Here is a 19,718-nt window from a genome sequence, read left to right as displayed (position 1 = left end):
ATGTATGCTGAGCAGCACAACGACCATCCGGGAGCAGCGCAACGAGCCCTGTGTGATGACTGGTTGCCTGCAGCGGAACGACTGCGCTGAAGTCTTGGCTGCGAGGTTTGGTGAGTGCGGGACTTTCTTCTTCTGAGTTTTGCCAGGCTTTTGTTAGAGTTAGAAACAGAGCTGGTAATTGTGGTTGTCGTTGCTGCCGGGTTAGTTTGCGGCAAGACAATAGTAGACAGTAGAGAAAGCAGCATTCAGAGCAGCCATGGATTTGAAGTCGTTGCGCAAACCGATATTGCTGGAGCTTGCAAGAGAGTTGGGTCTGGATGTCTCAGACAAACTCAGAAAACCAGAACTGCTAAGGGCTATTCTTGAGTTAGAAGCTGAGGATGACGAGCTGTCGGAATGCCTTGAGACCATTGAGGAGAGGGAGCGTGAACTTAAAGAGCAAAAAGAGAAACAGGAGCGTGAACTTAAAGAACAAAAAGAGAAAGAAAAAGAAGAGCGCGACCGTCAACACGCTTTGGAAATGAAGCGTCTCGAGTTAGAGATGGAACGCGCTCGTAATGGAAGTCAGGCACACGGTGCAGGAGAACGAGTATTGTTCAAAATGACTGACCTGATGCGGCCGTTTAAGCTTGGAGAGGACATTGGTTTGTTCCTGGTTAACTTTGAGCGAACGTGCGAGAAGCAGGGGTTCTCTCGGGAAACGTGGCCACAGCGCTTGCTCACTTTGCTACCCGGCGAGGCGGCCGACGTAGTCGCTCGCTTGGAGAGAGAGGAGGCAGAGGATTTCGACAAAGTGAAATCGAGTCTGCTAAAAAAGTACAGGCTGTCAGCGGAGGCGTTCCGTCGGAAGTTTCGGGAAAATGAGAAAGGCAAAAGTGAGTCATATACAGAGTTTGCGTACAGGCTTATGTCAAACATGCAGGAGTGGCTCAAAGAAGAGAAAGCGTTTGGTGACCATGAGAAAGTTCTGCAGTGTTTCGGGCTAGAACAGTTTTATAGTCGGTTACCTGAGAACGTGCGGTACTGGGTCTTGGATAGGCCAGACGTTAGTACGGTGGCTAGAGCCGCTGAGCTAGCCGAGGAGTTTGTGACGCGTCGGGCTCGCGGAGCTAAGGACGGTCAAAAGGGTGAATTTGGCTCCAAGTTTGAGAGGCCAAAGTTCACGCCCATGAGAGCAAAGGGGGACACACGTAGTTCGGATGCGAGTGAAAGCAGTCCGACCGAACGTAAGGAGACGGCGGCAACCGAAGCCGAACGCAGAAAGCGGTTCGAGACGAGGCAAGCGCGCGTTTGTTATACGTGCCAGAAGCCGGGTCACTTTTCGGCGCAGTGTCCAGAAACAAAAACACAAGTCGTGTTTTTGTCTATATGCAGCACTGACGAGAACATGAAGCTTCTCGAGCCTTACATGCGAGACCTCCTCGTGAACGGGAAAGAGTGCCGAGTGCTTCGCGATTCCGCAGCTACAATGGATGTAGTTCACCCCTCTTACGTAGAACCCGATATGTTCACGGGCGAGTGCGCATGGATCAAGCAAGCAGTGGAAGCTCATAGCGTGTGTCTGCCGGTAGCAAAAGTGCTTATTGAAGGACCTTTCGGAGCACTTGAGACGGAGGCCGCAGTGTCATCTATGCTGCCCCCCCAGTACCCGTACCTATTTTCGAACAGGTCCGATCACCTCCTGCGCGATAAGGGGCTTTTGTTTGGTGAGGCTAGCGTTCAGGCCTTAACCAGATCGAAGGTTCGGGAGCTCGCTGCAAAGGCGGTAGTTGCGGGGCCGACGTTGTTGAACGATGAGAAAGGGTCAGAGGTGCAGCAAGCTGGTAGTCAGAGCACGCCCGAACGGGATAAAATTGAGCCTGTAGCGTTAAAGGCACCAGATACTGGAGAGGAAATTCCCGATGCGGGAAATTTAGAAGAGCTTCCGGTCGAGCTTCCGGGACTAGGCTCAGTGACGAACAGGAAAGACACCGATCAAGTCATTAGTGACTTAATAAGTAAAGCATCGCTGTTGCCTGAGCAGAAAACCGAACTACACCAGCTCTTACAAGAGTTTCAAGGTCTGTTCTCTGAGAGGCCTGGTAGGACTTCTGTCCTTACTCATGACATAGAACTTACCTCCCCAGAGCCAGTACGATCCAAGGCGTACCGGGTGTCACCCCGCCAGAGCGATATTATGGAGGCTGAGGTAAAGAAAATGCTACAGCTCGGTGTTATTGAAGCGGGTGAGAGTGATTATACCTCCCCTTTGATTTTAGTTGAGGTACCGGGCAAGGAACCTCGTCCTTGCGTCGACTACCGCAGGCTTAATTCGATCACTAAGGATCAAATTTATCCGATCCCTAACATCGAGGAGCGCCTTGAGAGAGTGAGTAGCGCTCAGTTTATTTCCACCCTAGATCTTGTCAGGGGTTATTGGCAGGTTCCACTTACAGAAGAGGCTAGTAGGTATGCGGCGTTCATTTCACCAATGGGGACTTTCCGTCCTAAAGTTTTGAGTTTTGGTTTGAAGAACGCGCCATACTGCTTTTCAAGCCTCATGGATAAAGTGTTGCGGGGACAGCAAGAATTCGCTTTACCGTATCTAGACGACGTAGCGATATTCTCCGCATCCTGGCCTGAGCATATGGCGCACTTGCGGGCAGTGCTAACCCGCCTGCGCGATGCGGGCTTGACAGTCAAGGCTCCCAAGTGCCAGTTAGCACAGGCCGAGGTTGTCTACCTCGGACACGTGATTGGTCGGGGTCGTCGCCGCCCCTCTGAAATAAAGGTGGCCGCTGTGCGAGACTTCCCGCAACCGCGCACGAAGACCGATATTCGGTCGTTCTTGGGTGTCGCCGGCTACTATCAGAGGTACATCCCCAGGTACTCTGATATCGCGGCTCCCTTGACGGATGCTCTAAGAAAGACAGAGCCGCAAACAGTCGTCTGGGATGAGACGAAGGAAAGAGCTTTTAGCGCCCTAAAGAGCGCCCTAACAAGCCAGCCTGTGCTACGATCGCCCGACTACACAAAAGGGTTCGTTGTTCAGTGCGATGCTAGTGAGCGAGGCATGGGCGTTGTACTGTGCCAACGGGAAAATGGAGAAGTAGAACACCCCGTCCTGTATGCTAGTCGTAAGCTGACGAGTCGTGAGCAGGCGTATAGCGCCACCGAGAAAGAGTGTGCGTGTATCGTGTGGGCCGTTCAGAAATTGTCATGTTACCTAGCTGGCTCGAGGTTTATCATTGAGACGGATCACTGCCCTCTCCAATGGCTGCAGACCATCTCTCCCAAAAATGGCCGCCTCCTGCGCTGGAGCCTCGCTTTGCAACAATATTCCTTTGAGGTGCGTTACAAAAAGGGGAGTCTCAACGGTAACGCCGATGGCTTAAGTCGAAGCCCCTAACGTGGGAATCAGCCTCAAAATTGCTTGTTACTGATGTTTTTCTTCCTGAGGCAGGATTTTTTTTAACTTATTGCTTTTGTGTAGTGTTTCAAAGTGATGATGTGCTTTCTAGTGCAATTTTCCGATTTGTGGACGCGTTCTGAGTGCTGCTAAACTACTGTAAGGAACTAGGCAGCAGTATAAAAGGGGAAAGAGCCTGGCAGGGCTTAGTGAGGGTTGTGCCGTGCTTGCTGACTGAGCGGTTGACTTTCGGCGTAGTTCTAACGCTTGCCGGAAACGAGAACAAAAATGTCAACTCTCCCGAAGTCACTTTGCAGTGTCCTGTGTGCACCTGAACGTGAGAACGAGGCCTTCTCTGTGCGCTGCGCTCAAGAAACGCCAAAGGACGCCCGACTTCGGTTATGAGCATCATCGAGCGACATCCCTCCGGACAGGGGATGCAGTCCCCTGACCATCGGGATCTCCTTCCCCCGGCGGGGCGGTCTGTTACGTTTCGCCTACAACGCGCGGTAATGCCGGCGCGGATGCAACGGACGCCGGGGCTTTGTTCAAAGCGGCGGACATTTTGGCCCGTTCAACGCCGCCGCAACGCCTACCCGCCAAGCGTGTCCAGGCGTGTTTCAGTGCCACGTGTCTTCGTGTGTGCGTGTGTGCCCACGCTTGTCAAAGCGCGGCAGCCGGGGAGCGGAGCTCCCCAAGTGAGGGTTGGCGATGCGTCACTACACTCGGTTCAGCAGGTCTCTCGGCTCGGCCGTGCGCGCCGTCGTGGGCTCATGCTCCGCCGTCCCGTGACCTTCATCCCGTGACCTTCATCCCGTGACCTTCCCTTTTGGACCGCGACGCCGAGAGTATAAGAGCAGCTGCCCCCGGACGCCAGAAGAGAGGCTCCGATTTGTACTGTTGAGTTACGTGCTCTCCCGTCTCTCCACTTCGGTCGACCTGACCGGCCGCTCTTTTGCTATGTTAGAATAAACAAGTTGTTCTGTTACCAGTCTTCTCTTGCTTTGCCGGGACCTTCGGATGCTTCCAGTGCCCCAGGCCGCCAGGCCAACGCTACCCTTGGGGCTTGCGACCCATTGGCAATAACGGGCGTCAGCACCGAGACCCCAACAACTCGTGCCAGCGGTGCGATTCCAACACCGCATACACCCCTATGTGTTCTCTATTTAACGGCTCTTCAATCTCTGCCCACTTTTCCTTCCTTCTGCCGCCCTGCATGTTCATGTAGCCTATTGCATGTCGAGCTCTCTTTCTTGTTTTCCTCCTTTTTCAGTTATTGACGGCGATGCTATTCTGATGTTCCCCTAGGGGACCTCCTTCATTACTACCTACTCTGACCTCCTGAGTGCCCGTGGCCCCCCTAAAGAAGCAACAGCGTGACCAGCAAGTCGCCAGCCCATTTCTCGTCCAATGCTATAATTGAAGTGGATCCCGTCTCGTTCAACACCACCACACCTTCTCACTTCCCTGTTTACTTCGACAACCTCGAAACTTCTCTCTCGGCTCATTTTTCATATCGCCTGATTAGCAGCCACTACGGCTCTTTGTGCGTGACTGTCACGTACAGGCACCTACGGCACTGTGCGCACCACGATCTGCACCTTAGGGGACAGCTCGCGCAAGTCGTCCATCCCCTTCCCCAAGCACTGGGCTAGTCCTGCCCTTTTTCCTGTTTAGGACATCATTTAGCCCATCTGCTACTATGACAAGGTTGCGCACGTGGGCATTTTCAGCGAGCTTGCTTTTGCTCGCTCCATGACATAACCCAGTGTCCACCCTGGAAATGTCTCTAGCGCCACTCTTTTATCGCCTTTCATCCTCTCCAGAATTGCTTCTGAGCACCTAGTTAGGTTTGAGTCGACGGCGATAATCAACATTTCACTCCCTCCTACCTCTTTCTGCTTCCTTTTGTCCTTTTCCGCGTGATTCGAACTTGAAAAGGGGCATTGACCCCTGCGCTCCTGCTTTTTGTGTGTGGCAGCCTCAAGGTAGGTGCCGCTCTTTCCTGCTACCCCCCTCCCCCCGTTGCACGCGTTCCACGTGCTTTGCTCACACTCCCTCTCTTGTCACGTATGGGGACTGCGTTCCATTGTCACGACCATTCTCGCTCACAATGGCGGCCCTGTTCATCTTTTCCTCGGCTGCTTGAAGTCTTTTTTCCCACTACTTTCCGTGCATCACGCTCCATATTTAGCTCATTTTTGAGCTCTTCGGCCTGTTTGACAAGCAAGTCCTGGAAAGCCTCCATTTTCTTCAACCTAGCATCGACATCACAGTGTTTGCCGATTGACTCGATTCCCTCTCCATTCTCATCCGTCCCCTCGTCTGCCTTGAGGGACCCCCCGCACACTGCACGCTTTCCCGGCTTTCTTGCCATGTATTCCACGGCTTGTTCTAATGCAAATACTATAGTACTATTATACTATAATAATGCAGAGCACGTGCCTTCTAGCAAAAACCGATACGCGCACAATCTAAATCCTTAAAGTGCTGCAAAGTAATTCTCACCAATGTTTTAAAAGCAATCAATGACACACATACTTATTGTATGACGCGTTTCCGCACGTGTTCAACCACGTGGCCACGCTCTCACTCCCCTACCAAAGCAATATTCCCGACACCGAAGCACACACAGTAAAACTACTAATAGCTATTAGCCTTGCCACTTCCAAGCTACTATATAAAGACTCAACATCCCGCCCGGTTGCACGTGTTGAAGCCCGTGGCGCGAAAGGACGCTTTGACTATCCTGCAAAACCAAATACACACGAAACACACCCGCGCCCACGAAAAAAGGGAGAAGAAAAAAGAGAGAAGACTACCTAATTATTATTTAAACGCTATAAAAAACGCAAATTAAAAACAGAAGCAAGCTCAAAGCATGCACAAAAAACTTATGATTTCGTCGCCACCACGGAGCCCTGAAACGCACGTCCATTCACGTACAAACACGTACCAACCAGCACCCCAAGTGGTGGCGGCAGACGCCAGCATGTTTTCAATGAAAGGAACGGGATTTTCGCTAATAATTAAAAGTACACGTCAATTATTAAAAAAATGCAGGTGACAGAGAGGCTCTAGAAGACAAGTCACGCGAGTCAAATTCAGTGATTATGCTGTTGAAAGCCAAAATTTTGTTCCCAGGGCGGTTAAAGATTCAGCAGTGGAATCCTACAGAAACGACGAAAATTTGCACTCGATTTTTGAGACGAAAACGGTCACTGCATAGAACTACGCCGGCTATAGTTATAGCTGGTGAATTGCATTTAGTATACGCTGACTCAGCTTTCGAATGATGCCTATCTTGACTTTCCACACATGGCGTAGCACTGTCCCCAAAAACGATTTTTGAAACACACTCGTACAAGTTCACGTGGGATCTTGATAAACCCAAGCCTATCATTGCTGGGACGTCGGAAGCCGTGGGTGAGTGGCTTAAAGGGGTCCTGAACCACCCCTCGGGCTTGGTGAAAAAGCACTCCGCGGATAGCATACAGAAGTACTGACTCTAGGCGTGTTGGTAATCCATACTCAAGGAAGAATGGCGCAAACGGTGACATGTGCGTGGCGAGGCCATCAGTGAGTCTGCACGAACTAGAAATTGATTATTCAACCACTAATCTTTAAGCTGCTACACGTGTTTTATGCTGGGGTATACATTTTTCATGTTTTTCAAAATGAACCATTGTTGGTAGTCTGCACTCGTCCGTGTTTTCTATCTCGTCCCTGTTCGTTTGCGCCATTCTTCCCTGAGATAGAATACGCTGCTGTGAACATCTCAGCCAAGTTTTGCAGTCGTGCGCGGCGCGTGGAGCTCGCAAGCGGAGCGCGAAGTCACCTTTCTCTCACACGCTCTTATTTCAAGAGAAGCCTGCTCCTCACCCTTTTCTGGACGCTTTATTTCGTAATATATATCAGATTCCCATACGCGGTTGCTATGGGCCAAAGCTGAGACCAATCAAGAAGGGTATTTGGATCAGTGCGCTTCTTCGTAATGTTTCTGTGTATATTTATTGACGAAGTTTAATAAACAGGCTGAAGTAAGCGAAAAACCGCTTTCGAATTTCGATAATAATGACGTACTACCAGAACAAGACGACTATCGTCTGCTCACGCTCGGCCGTGGCCGCCCGCGTAGAAATTAAACTTCGGCCACCCTGCTTATCGGTGTCGCAGCCGCCGGGTCTCAATAATTTCGACTAGTTCTGAACGCTCAACTAGCCTCGAACCACGCGAAACTTAAGGCCAGACCGCATGCACGCTTGCCGGCGTGCGCTCACTCCTGGCCGCTCTTGATTGTAGACGCCTTGGCAGACTTCGCTTCGTATTGATACAGTATTGAGCTATTGATATCACTGCAAAAATGCGAGAGTTGGATGCGGCTACTAGCCGTCGGTCAAGTATGGCGCAGGACAAAGCCGGTCCGCACCACGTAGCACGGCCACAGTGGATCACATATGAGCGCGAGCACGCACGCAAGCCCTGTTCTGCACAAAGCAAACGCTGCGCGTACGTACTACAGACGCACGATTGCATGCAGCTGCGGTCTGCCACGTAGCGTAGCTGCCGCAACCGCCGCGGGGTGCCGCGACGAGTCCACTGGCTGAGCGCACTGCGACTCGCTGAGGACAACCGCGTTTGGCTTACGTTTGGCGTGTCGTAGGCGCCACAATCGCAAGTATCGGCGTCTAGTGAGCATCCAAAATAAAATTTTAACTGCGCGCCACGGTAACGTTCAGTAGGCGGAGTGTTGTGGGCACGCCCCGCCCAGCCAAAGCCATGGCAAGGCATTGATGGTGCGGAAGCACCGCGAAGGGTGTGTTTGATCGCCAATAACTCCGCTTCTGCCGAACGCATTAAAAAAATTATGGGGTTTTACGTGCCAAAACCACTTTCTGACTATGAGGCACGCCGTAGTGGAGGACCCCGGAAATTTCGACCACCTGGGGTTCTTTAACGTGCACCTAAATCTAAGTACCACGGGTGTTCTCGCATTTCGCCCCTATCGAAATGCGGCCGCCGTGGCCGGGATATGCAGAACGCATTGAAGTACTTATTGCGGCAAAGTATTTCTTAAATAGCCTGTTTTAACTTCGAATGCATTTCTCTACTGCGATAAAACGTGTTTCAGGGCCCCTTTAAGCGCACGCACCTATCGTCCCACGTTATGCTGGACGCAGTTGAATACCGTGCTCCGTGATATATATAAAAAAAAAAAAAAAATTTAAGCCACATAGGACATAGTTCCGCAGTCTCCCACCAGAGGGCAGGAACAGGAAACTGAAGCTCTTGATTCATAGTGGAGGAAAAGAGCTAGGAAGATTACCAGCAAATATGCGGCCTGTAGGTTGGGCAACGCAGCAACAAAGAGCGTCAAGCGGAAAGTCAGAGAGGCTGAAATAACCTCATGGGTGGCGGCAATGGAAAAGAAACCTGCCATGAGTAACTGCTTAAGAGGAAAAAAATTAAATCAGGAAAAAAAAACATTTTATGATAACTCAAACGGAAGCTCATTACTTTCGGAAGCGAGATCAGGATGCCTTAGAACACGCATTTATAAAGCGAGATATAAGAAGGAAGAAGAAGCATGCGCCTGTTGCGGTAAAGCTAGGGAAACGATGGAGCATGTTTTATTAGAATGTGAAGACGTCTGCCCAGCAGTCGATTTAGGCACCACTGGCCTTCTTGAAGCCCTTGGGTTCAGCGAGAGCAGTGGGAAAGTAAACGTGTCCGCAATAGAGATTAGTAAGAGGCGATTGGAAGATTGGTGTAAGAAAAGTAGGGAGACGACAAAGAACGGAGACGTACGAACACACAGTTCATAATAGGGGGTCAGAAAATCTGGTTGTGGGAATTCATCGTGGTTTTTATTTCTTTAACCTAGGTAGGACATTAAGCAGTATAATAGCAAGAGCTTGGTGGCGCAGCCCACCGCCCCGTTCCAAAGGGGACCCTCATAACATCCATCCATCCATCCAGCTTTGGTTTCGTTTTTAGTTTTGGTTTTTCAATGTTACTCTTTAAATATTATGTGGGGTGTTTTTTCAGCTTCAACAAATTCGAAGAAATCACCTGTGGCAGGCGGCCCAGTTGTAACCGTTGAACTAAATTACTCGGTGAGGGAGGAATTACTTCTACGAGCAAAAAAAATTGTGATTCCCTAATTAACGAAAGCTCACTAATTATGTTTTTACGAATTATTTCGAGCACATATTCTAATTTGCGAATTGCAGATATAGTAGGATACAATTTAAAAAAAAAAACAGCAGTTGGCAACCAGGGCACATGGACTACGCGGGTTTCTTACTCCGCCAGCCAATCACAGAAGCAAACAAAATAGTCGTCATGCGACCATTTCAAAATGGCGTCGTACTTGATAGCTCCTGAGCGTCTGCTGTTCTTGAAGAGTCCTTTCATCGGCGGAAGCGATGAGGTGTGCAACAGAGATGGACAAAGTGTATGGAGTCTGAGTACTTCACTCTTCAAAACCCGCGGTACTGTTCATTTCACAGCTGACCCCGTTTCACTCATGAAACTTCACTGCCAACTGAAGTGAAACTTGACAATAAATAGTTGCAGCGAAGCAACAGTCTTATTTCAGTTCAATAAACTATTATGCTTTTACCGTTCCACTAAATAGACGAACGAAAACGTACAAAATTGCGCACTTATAGTTCTATTTTTGGGGTTACCGCCTTATTTAGGTAACAGGGAAAGTTTCAAGTACGAACTATTTGCAGCCTCGCGGAGGAACAGTGGCGGGCGGTTATGAGGGCGTAGGCCAGGCTTCACTGCAGACTTGAGTTGTATCCGACTATAGTGAGCTTGCAAGGCATATCGACTTGGAACGAATTCCAAGGATGGTACCGTTTTTGATGAAGGCGCTGTTGTTCCATTAACTTTTTTTTAAAACGCTGTTTTATGCACGGAAGCACAAAAGTTACTGTAACGCCTGTGTATTTCATCGCACACGTTAAATAATAATATTTCCAAACTGGTGTCATCGTGAGAATTCCTTACAAGTGGATACGGCTTGCGAACTCGCCGTCTACAATTTGTAAATTTTGTGTGTCGTAAATTAATTAATTAAACGTTAATTAGTGCAATTATATGCAATGTTAAATGGAGTATTCTGATTTCTCATAGAAGAATAATGCCCGTCTCCTCGAGCAACTTGATTCAGGGTTTACAATTGTGCTATCGGCCACAGGCAATTTCTTTAATTTGGTGCAACTAGAACGTACACTTGGTATTTAGTATTTTTACTTCCCAAAACGTAGCATGCGTTGCTCATTTGGGAAGTCTTTGCTCTTACAATAAGATATTATTTATTGGACTTGGACAACATAACTACAAGCATGAGCGTGTCCTTGTGCAACGTAAAAAAAGAACAGAAATGTTTGTGCCATCTACCATGGAATGCACAATAAATTTCAGTTTTGGCAGGTCACTGAAAGCAAAGACCATATAGTGATCTAGCCCTGCTTATAGAGGCCTCTATAATTTCGGTAGATAAATGAAATAACGCACCTAGGCTTTTTTTTTTTTTTGAGTAGGAGAGGGAAAATGGGCCGAAGACAAGCAACGTACAAAAATGACCAATTAGCGCTAGGCTTTCCCTTCTCTACAAAACTCACGGAACATTAAAGAGGGATCGTTGTCTTAAAGAGAAACAAAACCTTCTGCTCCACCGCGTAAATGATTTGCCATTTCATGTGAAGACCAAATGCATCAAAATTTTGGGCAGCAATAATGGCCTAGTTTGACAAAGCGCAGGCAAAAACAACCTTCCTGCCACATATTACATTTGAGACACAAGGGGCTGCGTTAGGAGAAGCTAGAAAAATAGACGTTATCGACAGCACAGCTGACAAAAACGCCACTCTCTCGCTAAAATGACTCAGCATTCAAAACATTAATAATCGGGTTTCGGATTTGCGTCATATCCACTAACCACGGTGTGCACGCGCCCTCACCTTAAGTGATACTTGCGGGCGTATACGCCACTCATATACAATCAACTTCGCCGAAGTGAAATTTCGTTGCAGCTGGACTTTAAATTGAATATACGATGCGATTTGGTTTTGAATACGGGAGTCACAGCTATATATAGGCGCTCACGCCCTTGCGGAATTGTTCCGTAGGTACCCAGATGTAGATATCCTTAGGCTGGCACTGAACACTGAGCTGTGTTTTTTGGTTACTCTCACGACTAATGAGCCCCACAATCAGCTGCATAAATTTTAGTATGCCACCTAGGAGAACAAAATGAATATTCGCATTGCTATTCTTCTGGGCGGCGCGTTTTTTTTCCTTTCGACTTCCGGCTGTCCTTAATGCGCTCTAGGGTACACTGTACTCACAGCTGTTGACATCACGAAATATAGCTGAAGATGGAGTAACCAAATGAGGGTGCCAGTAAGACGTGCACCATTTGGTCCTATAATGGTGAGCTTGTAACAAAGGACCTAATGAAGAAACGATAAAGAATGAAAGTGTCCAACTCAAGAGACCAGACAGAATTCGTGGAACTGTCAAAATTGATGAACAAGGAGAAAATAAGGGATATACGAAATTGTAACGTGAGAAAGACTGAGCAAGCAGTAAAAAATGGACGTAGCATGAAATCAGTGAGAAGGAAATTTGGCATAGGACAAACCAAGATGTACGCACTGAAAGATAAGCAGGATAATATCAGCAGCAATTTCGAAGATATAGTAAAAGCAGCGGAAGTATTCTATACTGACCTGTACAGTACCCAGAGGAGTCCGAATGCCTCCATTCGAAGTAGTAATGAGCAGGATACAGAGGCTCCTTCTATAACTAGCGATGAAGTTAGAAGGGCCTTGGAAGACACGAAACGGGGGAAAGCGGCAGGAGAAGATGGAATAACAGTTCATTTAATCAAAGATGGAGGACACATAATGCTTGAAGAACTGGCGGCCCTTTTTACTAACTGTCTATCGACTTCAAGGTCCCAGAGAACTGGAAGAATGCCAACAGTATGCTACTAACAAAAAGGGAGACGTTAAAGAATTGAAAAATTATAAGCCAATTAGCTTACTTCCAGTATTATATAAAATATTCAATAAAACAATATCCAATAGAATAAGGGCAACACTGGACTTTAGTCAACCAAGGGAACAGGCTAGAAGGGATACTCTACAATGGATCACATCCATGTCATTAATCACGTTATGGAGAAATCTGCAGAGTACAATCAACCTCTCTATATCACTTTCATAGATTATGAAAAGGCATTTGATGCAGTAGAGATACCAGCATCCATAGAGGCGCTACGTACTAAAGCAGTAGAGGAGGCTTACGTAAATACCCTGGAAAATATCTACAGAGATTCCACAGCCACCTTAATTCTACACAAGAAAAGTAGGAAGATAACTTTAAAGAAAGGGGTCAGACAGCGAGACACAATCTCTCCAATGCTATTCACTGCGTGCTTGGAAGAAGTATTCAAGCTATTAAACTGGGAAAGCTTAAGAGTAAGGATAGACTGCGAATATCTCAACAACCTTCGGTTTGCAGATGACATTGTTCTGTTACGCAACACTGCAGACGAGTTACAACAAATGATTGAGGAACTTAACAGATAGAGTGTAAAAGTGGGGTTGAAGATTAATATGCAGAAAACAAAGGTAATGATCAATAGCCTGGCAAGTAAAGATTTCAGGATCGCCAGTCAGCCTCTAGAGTCTGTGAAGAGTCTGTGAACGAGTACATTTACTAGGTCAATTACTCTCAGGGGACACTGATCATGAAAAGAAAATTTACAGAAGAATAAAAATCGGTTGGTGCGCATTCGGCAGACATTTGTCAGATCCTGACTGGAAGCTTACCATTATCACTGAAAAGAAAGGTGTACAATCAGTGCATTCTACCAGTGCTAACGTATGAGGCAGAAACTTTGAGACTGACAGAAAAGCTCGAAAACAAGTTAAGGACCCCGCAAAGAGCGATGGAACGCAGAATGTTAGGCGTAACGTCACGAGACAGGAAGAGAGCGGTGTGGATCAGAGAGCAAACAGGGATAGCCGATATTCTAATTGACATTAAGAGAAAGAAATGGAGTTGTGCAGGTCATGTAATGCCTAGGTTCGATAACATGTTGACCATTAGGGTTACAGAATGGGTGCCAAGAGAAGAGAAACGCAGTCGAGTACGGCAGAAGATTAGGTAGGGTGATGAAATTAAGAAATTCGCAGGTGCTAGCTGGAATAAGTTGGCGCTGGACAGAGGTAACTGGAACACGCGAGCGACGTTCCGCACGCGTTATAAGCTGGACCAGCCGGCCGGAAACGCTATAGAGTATAAGAGTGACATAGGAATCATGCGGAAGGCATTGTTATACAAAACTGGGTGGCGCTAAATCTCCTTCTGCGTGGTGATGACAAGGGGTACTGATATTGCTACACTAACATTCGCGTTTGGTCTGACGCTGCACGCCAGCACCACCATATTTTTTGTTGGTTGTGCGAACACCGATCAGCGGTGTTCGCACAACACTGCATTAGCTAAGTTTCCGTCTCGCCTGGTTTGGGGCCTCTTCAATTAAAGAGATATTTTTACAGATGTGAGATTAGAACCAGCACCATTTAACTCATATAGGCGGATGCTCTACTGATAGAGTCATGTGCGCAGACTTATATTAGAGACAATAATTTTAAATGTTACGCTTTACGCAGCACGGATTTCCCCTGTGAGTGAGTGGTATCTGCACAATTTTCTCTCTCGTTTTAAATGCCAACGCCGATTATTCAATTTGCAGCAGCTATGATACAATGAAGGGCTGACTAAATGCTGCCCGTCAGCCCCTATGCGAATCTCAAGCGAATAGTGTTTCAGTTATTACGAGCACTGTCGGCGGCGTTTGCCCGCAGCAAACGTTTGGTGGCATCCCAGACATTGCAGGGAAACGTTCCTACGGGAGTGTCACGAGAATTTACCGATGACTGGTGCCTTCGCTAAGACGAGTGAACCAAAGATGATTGGCCTTGAAGTACAATCTAACATTCGCACTCATAATCTCACTGTTTGTGTCTTTCCCTTTGCACTTTCAGTATAGGTTTGCGCTTCCGTGCGTTTATCAGAGCTACTAGCTTATTCGACGCATGCTTTGACAACTCTTCTTTTATTTAGACGCACGTTTTTTTTTTTTTTTTTGGTTTTTGATGCCGTACCACCGCATACCAAACATTCAGCAGTTGAATTAAAGTAGTCAGTTGTTGAAACAACCCCGCCTCTATCATTCACAGGACGTCATGGTATTTCTCCGGAAACATGCTGACCGATGTTGTTTTCTCCATGACTTCTGCCATCCAGCTCATCCAGCCGACACAAAGGATAAATATGTACGTCTCCCTTGAAAAAAATTTCTTTTATTACTGCCGGTATATCTTTTTATTCTCCAATATCATAGTCTATCAGTCTACTGTATGATGCTGTATAGCGTTATTGAAATTGTAGCTGTGGTCTAAACCGGTGACGTCTCTTTAATGGCACGCGTAGCTGCATGCACTCATTAGCGTCTGAGTTTCGGTTTCGCAAGGATATGTAGATTCGTCGCGCTAAAAAGGCGAGGAGAATCACAATTTTTGTAATCTAAACGCTGATTTAGCATGTACAGACAGGTCACCTAAGTGCATTATTTAAAAAAGTGAATCACCTGCCTTTAGTTTATTAGCCCTACAATTACCGCGCTTTATCCTACCTCTGATGTCTGCGGCCACATACACCACGGTTATGAAGAAACGAGACTATAATTAGCGGGGAAGCGTGGGCGGGGGGACTCCGTTGAATGACGGTTAATGTTTTCTAGTGGGAAAACTTATTTGTCTGAAATCCAATACGGCCGAAGCTGGTACCATGTATCGCAAGTTAAATTTCTTATAAGTGCAAATCGAAGACTAAGGTCATGGCATTCACAATAGTATGAGTAAGGTTGAAAGCACCGCATTTATTTATATGAAAAAGAAATCAAACGTTTCGCACTAGCTCGCAAGAACATATTTTGCCTGACTACATGCAAGCAAAACACGTCATTCAGGCTTGCAATATCAAAATTTTGAAGAGCGGTGCCGCACTGCTACGGTGAATTGTTCTATGTTGTAAAGCTTTGTACAAGCGCTTGAAAACGTTATACGCAGGATTTCTCCGTGCTGTGGGAGGACGAAACGCAGCAGCAAGTTTGAATCTCTCTCAAACGGGGGCCACGCTGCAGGACGTACGCAGACATTTTTTAAACTGAGTCGTTTAATTGCAGTGCTTGCAGTGAATTACTTATTCTACCACTGCAAAGCAGTATACAAGCATCGTACGCATGTTTTGAAGCTGTTTTTCCAGAACGGAATGTGATAGCAGGCTTAAATATACACAATAAGAGAGTCATGCTACGGGTCATATGCGGACAAATATTTAATATGCGTGTTTTATTGCAGGATATTAAAAAATGGCTAATACAACCTATAAATAAAACAGCTGCACTGAAATTTTTCTTCTGATCCAGCAAGGTTGCGCAAGTATGCGTTTTTTTTTTCTCTCTTTTTTTTTTGCCATACGATGCCAGCCGCGAATGAAACGCACGCGTCGGGCTTGGAAATCAGCTTGCAGATAACGCCGACGGTTCAGCAAGTCCATCGTAGACTGCGAAAAAATGTCCCTACCCGTTGACTTTGTGGCTTTTCGCTGTGATTGTTTGTGATAGGCTTCGAGTTTGAGTGACACGAACATTGAGTGGCACACTTGTTTCTTGCGCAGCACTTTCGGTTCACCTCCTGAGACGACCGGAGAGGAAATTCAAAATAAATTAGAAAAAAATAGAAAGAAAATTGTACAGTACCAAATTCATGGGTTTCATTATAGGTATGATACAAAAGCGTTTAGTTACAAGTTGAGTTACTGAAGCGTCTGGAATAATCAGAATTAATTGGACATCACTGAGACGACGGGAACGAAATTCAAAATAAATCAGAAAAAAAGGAAAAGAAATCGTACGTACAGTACAAGATTCGTGGCTTTCATTATAGGTGCGACATCAGATCATAAGTTTAGTTACGAGTTACTGAAGTGCCCGGAATAATTAGAATTAATTAAAAATCACTGATTACCGCACACCAAAGCACAGCATCGACCCGCCAAGTGAGCACGACTTGGCGAAATTCCTGGAAACCCGGAAGTAGAAAATGGAAGTAATGACGTCGCTAATGACGTCATGGACAAGACGGCGGCATATTTAACCGGCTAATTAATGGAAAACAGTTGCCTCCAAGTTCGGTTCGTGCGTAGCGTTCGCCTAAACCTAACCTAAAGACCACGAATGCCGAGATGCAAGTGCAACTGAGAGACACCTAAGTCAAAGATTAAGGTCGCCTACCATTTTTTTTTTTTTTTTTAGTGTTAACAGAATTAAAAAAAAAATAACCTGTGGTGTATGGTAAAGAACTACTGATTGAGCTGGGTAACAGTGTAAATCAAAATGCATGATTGTCTAAATAAGAATATTTTGCTACTCAGCTATTTACTTAACTACATTTAGCTCCCGTATTGCAATACTATACGAATTTGAGCCTGTGATTTCACAAACCCCATTCACTTAGAAAGAATTTTTAAACTAATACCAGTTTTGAGATAAGCGCTGCTGTTCTTCAACTTACTTTTTTTTTTACAAAACTACTTTTTAGGTTTCTAGGCATTGAAGCTGAAAAATTTCTTGAACACCAATGCATTTAGTCGCAAAATTTGGGAACGCATATCTCGAAGCTGGTGTCATCTTCACAATTTGTTCCAAGTGGATATCAATTTGGAATTCGCCGTCTAGATATTGTAGACTGAAATACGTGCCACAAAATAATTTGATTACAACCTAATTAGCGAAACTTCGTTAATTTATCAAACATTCATTATGAATACTCGTGCAAATCAAATAATTTCCACCTCTAAAATAATTTAGCTCAAGAAGTCAAATCGTGCCACGTGCCAGGGTTGTTCTAAAAAATCCTATGTTAACATAAAGAAAACGCACATAAATAAACATTCTTCAGCGCCACTGGCGCGCACAAAACCACGTCCCCATTCTGTCTGGAACCAGCTATTTAATAATGCTAATGGTATGAAAAAAAAGGGATGTCAGCGAAACATAAGTACATTTCCAGAACAAAGGCCTGATTTTCGTGCTTTTATGAAAACTGGAAGGCGATAACCATTTTATTATACGCCTGACGTAAGCTGGTAGAGCGGCTTATTATTGTGATTGGTTCGATTTCGTTTGTGGCATCAGCCTTACAATTTCTACAGTCAATTATTGTGAACTGGGCGACATGCTAACCTCCCTAGTTCTCGAACCTTGAGTATTAAACACTATCGAAATGCCTGGCGTGAATAAGCGAACAAGGCTTCCGCACGCAAACCGAACCATCTAATACTTATTAACAAAACATTTTTCGTCAGCGTTCTTTCTTGTCCTTCTCGCATGAATCTGCTACCCGGCAATACGATACGACGTCAAAGCATCAATTTTATTACTGCAGCATTTCGGCAGCACCTACATTACATGGGCACAACATCTGCAGGCTTGGAGTGACGCCTGTCACCGGCAAAAGGTGCCGAGAGCGAGTGGGGCTATACTAATCCAGGTACAACCAAATTAGGAAGGCGCACTAAGCTTCAACAAGACACTCCCTCACCAGAACAGGAATTGGCCTCCCTGGTGCAGTATTCGGCCACCCCCTCCCACATGGCTCACTAAAAAAAAATTTTAAGATCGCAGGGAGAGGCCTTCGTCCTGCAGTGGACATAAAACAGGCAGATGATGATGATGATGACATTACGTGGGCAGCATGTATTGTTGCAGACCATTCCCATACGTCGGAGAAGGCGCTCAGCGAGGTGACGATGGTCGGAGATATGCTAACGTTGCTGTCGACGCACCAGCTCGCATGTACCTTCCCCCTTTACGTTGTGGAAATATTTCCCCTTATTTTCGCCTGCCCTATTGTCGTCACAATTTCGTGGAAATGCGGGGTACTCCGAAGTAGCTAGTTGTCGGGTGATCGTGAAGCTGGTGGGGAACAGTGGTCGTAGGCAGTATGAGCAGAAGTTCGGGACCGTCACAGTTAGCATCCCGATGGTCATCACGGAGCATGCAGCAACAGGTTGAGAGACGAATACAAGACACTCGCATAATGAATTCACAGGGTCATAGGTGTAGGACCATCACATATACGCGTTTCTTCTTCTGCACCTCCTAAATATTATTAATATTACGTAGCAAAAGCAGGTGAGCAATAGGTATCTCTACGACAGCTGCCTTAATACACTGCTTTTGGTTGCTCTGAAGAGCACAATGGGTAAAGATCGTTACATAAATAAAGAGAATTTATGAACTCTCCAAGTTATCCGCTTTCGCTTCCGACCAGTCATCATGGTATTGACTAATGGCAAAAAAATATGCTACAGAAATTCTGAGAATTGCGGTAATGCGTAAGCATTCTTTGGCTCGGCTGCTACTTCTCATTTGCTTACTTATTTAGCTAGATTATGCATGTCTACCCATCGCTACCAATCATATACTATCACTCTATCATAACGATTGTATGTGTTAACTTGAACAATTATGCCTTTATTTTACAGATATGATGCGTCGCGGGACAGACAAATTTTGATGAGGTACTCGCCAAAGAATGCTTAAGCATTAATACTGTGATAAGGACAAACACATTTAGGATAAGGGAAGCCCGCGTTTTTATCTTTTATCGCCGATAACAGTTATAGGAGCAAGCACAAACAAATGTGGTGCAGAGGCGTAATTGTGCCAATGCTTTGTCTTCGCAGCTGACGTCTCAAATGTACGTGACAAATTCGCACGTGTTCCTTAAAGTAATCTTATTCAAGTGTTTTACTTGACTTGTGGAACAGCATATATAGGGGGTCCCAGTTGGTACATGTAGTACATAGTCATAAACCTTTTACTGGTAAATCACGCGCCTGAGTAGATTTTCACTATCATTCATGTGAACGGAAAACAAGCCGAAGTGAATTACATTACGAGATCTGAAAAATTACAGGGTCTCTTAAGAGGTGAATAGCGAAAGCCTACTATTCCTCCTCTTATCATTCGCCTCTTCTCTTAGTCATTACTGCTCACTACTAAGCATCGTTAGTCATTTGTAATCAAATGTGGTGATTACAAGCCGTCGTTAGACATGTTGGTCAAATCATAGTCATTAGTAGACGTTACAAGTAATTTCAGTCATTACTAAGTATTTAGTCATTTCTAATTAATTTTAGTCGTTACAGGTTGTCGTTAGACATATTGGTC

General features: G+C 46.0%; 1 long non-coding RNA gene across 1 annotated transcript in view; it reads left to right on the top strand.

Moving 5' to 3' along the window:
- The window catches only part of LOC140215592 (uncharacterized), a 52,764-nt gene extending 37,127 nt beyond the window's left edge, over window positions 1-15,637 (top strand). The window contains exons 2-3 of the long non-coding RNA XR_011892473.1: window positions 14,659-14,754; window positions 15,550-15,637. This is a non-coding gene — a long non-coding RNA (uncharacterized lncRNA). The remainder of the gene's footprint in view (window positions 1-14,658; window positions 14,755-15,549) is intronic.
- Window positions 15,638-19,718: the final 4,081 nt, after the last annotated feature.

This window comes from Dermacentor andersoni, chromosome 1 (assembly GCF_023375885.2).
Source record: "Dermacentor andersoni chromosome 1, qqDerAnde1_hic_scaffold, whole genome shotgun sequence".
Lineage (NCBI taxonomy): Eukaryota > Metazoa > Arthropoda > Arachnida > Ixodida > Ixodidae > Dermacentor > Dermacentor andersoni.
Note: the sequence above shows the minus strand (reverse complement) of the source record. Positions and strands in the feature narration are given on the sequence as shown.